Raw genomic sequence first — 7,650 nt, forward strand, 5'->3', positions numbered from 1 at the left:
TGGCGGAGGTGGAAGAGGGGGCCGGCGGCGGTGAGGTGGAGGGGGGTCTAGCAGCAGGGGAGGCGGGTGGAGGAGGTGGCCGGCGGCGGTGAGGTGGTGGAGGAGGGTTGGGTGGGGTGATTTTGATTTTTTTTTATTTTTTAACACCCTCTAGTACCGCTTGGCCAGTACCGGTTGGCCAACCAGTACTGGAGGGGGGTTTAGAACTAGTAGTAGGTGCAGTTTTTCTAGTAGTGCAAAAGGCCATAATATTGCTGAAGATGATTTGGTTCACCAATGGATTGCTCTTGGTTTTATCAAGCCATCGAAGGGGAAGGAATACATTAGGCAACTTTTGGGCTGGGCATGTCCTTCCTTCAAGTTCAAAGTTGCCCAAGGTAATATTGAAGTATATATAACTGCCAAAACACTACTCTTGCCTGCTGATTGATCTGTTCCCATATTGGTTGTTTTTGCCTACTACTAGTCATTACCACAACTCAATTAATGACATTTGACTTTTTATTATTATAGGATATGGAATTATAATATTATTTCCATGGGTACTCTTATCCTAAATTCAGTTAAAGTATAGATAAGGCTGGCTAGTCGGGTCGGCCCAAGTGCAAAAATTATTTTTTTTCAAATTTTTTATGCTGTTTCTAGTAGATATTTATATCTTGTTGCCATTTTTCACTTGTAAAAACCCATGTTTTCACGGGCATTCAGCTGCAGGTGCTTGCTTAAACCTCTGTGCAAAGGGGTTACCAACCGACTATACAAATCTTGGATGTAATAATGTCAACATGTCTTTAAGTATCTAAGAAATGCTCAAAACCGCCGGACATCAAAGCTCCAGTGAGGTCCTCTTTTCGGATGTGGCAGTGTGGCTAAGAAACCACAATGTTAAGTAGTAATTAGTCAGATGATTGCGTGGCATAAACTATGCACTAAACCATTGTTAAGTCAAGGTGGGGATGATTAGTGCACTGATATAATTAATTAAGGGATCAATTTGCATCAAGTAAAACATCAAAATACTTAAGGAATAAAAAATAGGAAAAGTGCATTTTTCATCCCTCAAGTATTGCAACAGTGTGGCATTCATTCTTTTAGTTTCATTAAATCAGCCCCTTAACTTACTAAACCAATGCATTTATCATCCCACCTAAGTTTGATAATAGTTTAGTGTCATATAACATTGGTTTAGACCATGTAATCATCTTACTGGTCACTGCTTAGCTATGTCTAATGTTGAGTCAATTGCTATAATACCTCGGTGTGAATCAGTTGGGTTAATTTTTCCGATAATTTTTATTTGATAGGAAATTTAGAGGATTTATTTTTTATTTGTTTTATATCCTTGACTCAGCATATTACATTGCTCAGCAAGGACTAGTCAGATAATTTCATGGCATAAACCGTCATTAGATGGCATTGAACCTTTGTCAAACTTAGGTGGGGTTGATTTTCACCAAATGAAACTTGAGAGATGAATGTCACACTTTTGCAATACTTGAGGGTTGAAAATACACTTTCCTTTTTTTAACAAATTGGCAGGGGAGTCCCCTACCTGTTTTTTGGTATATATATAAATAAAAAATGCATGTACAAAGAAGTTACAAAGCTCACAGGATCAAAGAGAAAAAAAGGGGGAGAGGAATTAAAAGTTTCACTGTCGTTTTTTCTTTGAAATCCAATTTCCACGTAGCCATAGACCGAACACCATTATGAAAGATAATACTATTGGATGACACCAAATGCACTAGCTAGCAATGATGATAATCTCCCTGAAAATTGTTCTCCCAAAATTAACTCCAGCCTGAATGATCATATCCAAAGGGGCTAGCGAAAGATTCTAAACAATTCCCAAAAACACCCAGCACATTTGACTGAAACAACATTCAAAGAATAAGTACATCAGATTTTCTCCACAACCTGCAAAACATAGAACACATGTGTAATCATCGAGATGCATGTTCTAATATCTTTTGAAGAGGTTTCTTATATTCAGGGCAATCTCTTAGCAAGAGCCAAAAGCAAAACTATTTGTTAGTCTGTCCTTTCAGTTCTCATTAGTTTTAATAGTAATAAAGTACTTCACCAGTCCCATAACTCGCAAAAGGTACAATCAAGTCCCTAAACTTTGCTACAGTATGACACGAGTCATGGGGTTGTGGACTTGTGGTGCTCTGCTTCAGCCTCCAGCACAGAGGAAGGGAGCTGCTGGCTTGCCTATTAGTTTCATGGAGAAAGAACGATGAGAGAGAAGAGGTAGTTTTGCTTGCTTCGATGTGGCGTTAAAGGCGCTGGAGGTGAGTAGGTAGAGCGACGATGGTTGAAGCTTGTAGGAAATGGTACAATTAGCAAGTTTGGGGATCTGATTGTTCATTTTGCTAGTTCGGGACCGGATGGCATAATGTTACAATTTTGAGGACCGATAGTATGTTTCACTATTTTAATAAGTAATATTTCTTTGGTGAAGATATGATATACAATACATATTTACTAATAAGTAAACCAGGTATCCTCACAGTTTATACACATGTAAACTTAGGATTTAAATTTTATTACAAAATGAAGAAATTATTAGTTGACATTTTAATGGAGTATGGTTAACTTATCATTTCAGACTTCCGGAGATCATATGGAGCGGTACACTATGCACGACCTGGTGCATGATCTGGCAGCATTAATTGTGGGTGATGAGTTAATTGTTGCTTATGTTGCATCGAAGAATAATAAAGCACATAGCCAGAAATATTGTCGCTATGCATCGGTTACCAAATATGACCACGCAACAAGGTTATCCAATGCTTTACCCTCAAAGGTGAGGGCACTTCATTTCTCAGATAGGCGCAAGCTGGATCTCTCTTGTGGGGCATTTTCGTTTGCAAAGTGCTTGCATATTTTGGATTTTAGTGGATGCTTTGGAATACTGTTGCCAGCTTCTATTGGGCAACTGAAGCAGCTGAAGTATCTTACGGCTGCTCCACAAATGCAAAATGAAGTTCTCCCATAGTTTATGACTGAGCTATCAAAACTGCAGTACCTAAACCTGGATAGATCTGCTCACATTTCTGGACTATCAGAATCAATAGGCAAGCTCGGGTCACTGAGATATCTGGGTTTGTCAGGTTGTTCTGAAATATCTAAACTGCCAGAATCATTTGGTGATTTAAAATTTATGGTGCATCTTAACATGTCAGGTTGTTCTGGGATAAGAGAACTGCCAGCCTCACTAAGCAGTCTCACAAATTTATAGCATCTTGAGTTATCTTAATGCTCTAATGTCAAAGCGATACCTGAATCTTTGTGTGGCCTCATGCATCTCCAGTATCTGAACTTATCTTCTTGTCGTTATATCAGATGGCTACCAGAAGCTATAGGCAGCCTGGTCAATCTACAGTATTTAAACATGTCATTTTGTGGTGTCAAGGAATTTCCAAAGTTATTTAAGAGATGTCATTTTGTGGTGTCAAGGAATTTCCAAAGTTATTTAAGAGGCTCCTTAATTTATTGCATCTAGATTTGACAGGCTGCTATATTGAGAAAGGCTTAGCGGCAGCTCTGCATGGCCTCACTGCAATACAATATCTGGATATGTCAAATGTGTGGTGCACGCATTACAATTTGGAGAAGGAAGATCTACCTGTAACTATGAGAAACCTCACCAATCTTAAGGCTTTGAAATTGGAATATTTCCTAGGTGGACGCTTTGTCAATCTTAATTTTATCGGTACACTTACCAATCTGGAGCATTTGGACCTATCGTGGAACACATTTCAGTATCTACCAGAAAGTATTGGTAATCTTAAAACGCTGCATACACTGAATCTCAAGGATTGCTTGGTGCTCGAGACCCTCCCAGAGAGTATAGGTTGTGCAACTGGGCTGAAGTCTGTATTGCTGGACGGGTGCCAACATAAATTGATGGATCAGGCCAGTTCTCTATTGCACTATTCACTAACATTACCACTCTTTAAGGTTCGTGCTGATGACATTAGTGCTCATAGCAATCTGCATATGCTCGAGGGTGAAAATACCGTCGGTGAGTTTCATATAATTTCTCTTGAAAACGTATGACTTCTAGAGGAAGCACGGAGACTTAACCTGCTGACCAAACAGAATCTTTTGAGCTTGAAACTGGTTTGGAACTTAGATGCTTATCGACATCTGGAGGACGAGGATTTGTTGGGACAACTAGTGCCACCAATGAGCCTAAAGAACTTGATTCTAGAAGGTTATAGCAGTTTGAGCTTTTCTAGCTGGCTCATGTCCATTTCTCATCATCTCCCGAACCTTAATTCCATTGCATTGCCTGATCTGCCGGCATGCAGCAACCTACCACCACTTCGACAGTTGCCATACCTAGAGAGCCTGCATCTCTGGAATTTACCCAAGGTTTCAAAAATTGACGGGGGTATCTGCGGTGGCAAAGGAGCATTCCTTCGATTGGCAAAGTTCATAGTGCTTGTAATGAAAGGTTTGGAGGAGTGGAATTCAACATGCCTTGGTGAAGATGGTGTGGAGGAGTTCATGTTCCCTATGCTAGATAGACTCAAGGTATCTAAATGTCCAAAGTTGAGGTTGAAATCATGCCCATCGAAATGCCGTGAGTTCATAATATCACAAAGCAACCGAGTTATATCTTCACTGGAGGAGGTACAAACCAGCAGCGATGGCTGCAACTCTACTCCAACTGCCACCACCAGCCTGGCTATCAGCAAGACAAGCCAGCACGACAGTTTCAGGCTGTTTCACCACTTCCCGGCCCTCCAGGAGTTGAGTTTCAACTGCTGTTCAAATCTGACAAGCTTGCCAGAGGCATACAGCAACTCTCCTCCCTTAAGTCGCTCGATTTGCATTCTTGTGACAGCATATCAGCACTGCCAGAATGGCTAAGCGGCATCTCTTCTCTCAAAAGGCTCGTCATCAATCACTGCAGGAGCATCAGGTCTTTGCCTGCACGTATACAGCTGCTCAACAACCTCGAGCAGTTAGTTATTTATGGGAACCAGGAACTACAATAGTGGTGCGAGTCAGAAGAGAACAAGGCCAAGCTCGCACACATTAACATAGTAAGTTCACGACCACCACATTTATTTTTCTAAATCCGGCATTCAAGTTTTCTAATAAAACTTATGTACTTCCTGTTTGTGATTTCCATGAGAGTAAAAGCTAGAGCTAATCAGTCGCACTTTTTTTCAACTTTGCAGATGTATCGTGATTTAAACTTTCTTTGAACTTAAAAATGCCACCAGGGTAAAAGGCAGGTCACAACCAGCTGGACTTGAAAAGTGTGATGCCTGTAGAAGTGCACTTCTTATGTCTGTAGAAGTGCAGCTTCAGTTTTAACATACTTGCCTTCACCAACTCTCCTTCTGAAATTGCTTTTGACCCCCAGCCTGTCATGTGGCTGTGAGACATTTCTGGGAAACAAGCTCAAATCATGTTGAATCAAATGATCTTCATTAGCAGCTGCATTGTTAGATCTCAGATACTGCGGAGCTTAAAGAAGCTGCAGTTCACTACATTTCCTCCAGAGGCCCATTAAGGCTTTCAGCACAGACAACATTGGAACTCCAACTGCTTCTGTCAGTGACTTGTGACTGTACAAATGAACTCTGTTCGGTTCTTCAAATTCTGCGATAGATTTTGTCTTCTGCTGAACTTTCCTTCCGTCCTCTTCTCTGTAATTTTTTGTATGTTGGGCAGACAACTCTCTCTCTCTCTCTCTCTCTCTCTCTCTCTCTCCCCTTTAATGCTTAATGTACCAAATAAACCTAGATACTGAAGATCACATTATGCACGAAAAATAGGGCAAGCATTGCTGCAAGTAAGAAAACTTATTAATATTTTATATTTACAAATAATAGCATCTCCAAGTGAATAATGCCCATGATAACAGGCATGTTCATTGTTTTGGGAGATAAGGTAATATTTACCTTCCATTAATCGAATCCACATTTATCATTAATGCACACTTGCCTACCCCAAATATCCAATTAGACTTTTTAAGTATTCGCTCCTCCGTATGCATGAGAATCAACTGATTAATACGCCTCCACTATCATGTTCTGATATATCAATAGTCACTACATTTGGTTGATACTTGATAGCAAAAGAGGGAAAAAGGATACAGCAGCCAAGAACAGGGGGATGTAATTCTTGCAGGCAAAGCATCGAGCACTAGGCCTGCAGATGCCGGAGACACCAACCTTGGTCGCAATGCAGCCGCGTGCTTGCTTGGCTTCATGCGCAGCCCGGCGCGGTAAAGAACCATGTCTTCTGGTCCGCTCCGTGCACCGTGGCCGAGCGCGTCTTCGTCTTCGTCTTCGCCTCCGACCAAACACTGCTTCCCAGATGTCAATATGTGAGTCAGGTATCCTTAAGGCTTCTGAGGAAGGGAAAACAAATTTGGGCAACCAATGAGCTGTAGACGGATCAAGCTACGCCCTTGTACAAGCATAGTTTATACAAACGTTTCTTTGAAACATTCAAATACAGATACAGCATGGTATTGCTTTTGACTTTGTGTGCCGCTGTCATGTCGCTTTCTGAAAAAAAAAATTGGCAGGGAAGGATGCTCTTCGAGCTCTACCCAGTCCTCAGTAGGGTCATGTGTATTGCCTTAGAGTTGATGCTTCTCCACTTGCTCCAACTGGTAACAAGACTCCCCACATTAACACATGGGAACATATTAAAGGCTTGCTGATGACAATGCCTTGGATATGGGTTTTATGAACACTTGAGGTTTCTGTATTTTCAACCAAAATCCTAACTGCAGAGCTGTCCCTCCTGGTTATCTGTGCATGTGCATGTGTAGTAGCACAGATAACTGGGTTGAAATTTACGCACTTGATGCATGTGTATGTACAAAGTGTCAGCAACAGAACATATGTGTATGTACAATTTTCAGCATTACTACGGCGGCATGTACAAAGGAAGGTGCTTCTGGAACGTCGTCTACATCGGCGGTGCGGGACGGCGCCGATCCACGCGATAGCCACCGTCGGCTACGGGACCGAGCCGGGCGGAACCAAGTACCGGATCGGCAAGAACTCGTGGAGTGGGAGTTGGGGTGACAAAGGTTTCGTTTACCTCCTCAGGGACTCTGCACGCGTAGGAGTGCGCGGCGTTGCTCAGCAAGCGTGCTACCCTACCATCTGATCATCCCAGTCGCCAAATCGCCACGCACCTCATATGTTTGCCTCCATGTGCTTGCATTCATGTTTGCACCATACCTTGCTGTTTACTCATGTATACTCCATTGTTGCAGTATGTATGCTACATGTACATGTGTATGTGTATGCGTGCACTGTATGTTTGTACTTTATGTTAGATTGATCTCCTCCCCCATTGGGCCCAAAGGCCCATCGGGATCCTGATCCGCGCCCTGATCGAGGGCGCCCACCCTAGCATTGGATGGTGGGCCCCTATCGCGCTGCGCTATATAAATAGGGTGGGGGCCACGGCTCGGCTCACGAGGTTCGCCGCAACCAGCTGTCCCACCGACACACCTACCGATCTAGGTCTTGCGCAGTAGCGGCGGGAAGCACCACCGCCATCACGCCAGCGACTTGACAACAGCACTGCGCGTCGCTGCCTTACGCAGACTTCCCCACGCGAACGTGAGATGGCCAGCAGCTCTGCTGCTACCACCCCTAG

The sequence above is a fragment of the Setaria italica genome, chromosome VIII (genome assembly GCF_000263155.2).
Source record: "Setaria italica strain Yugu1 chromosome VIII, Setaria_italica_v2.0, whole genome shotgun sequence".
Classification (NCBI taxonomy): Eukaryota; Viridiplantae; Streptophyta; class Magnoliopsida; order Poales; family Poaceae; genus Setaria; species Setaria italica.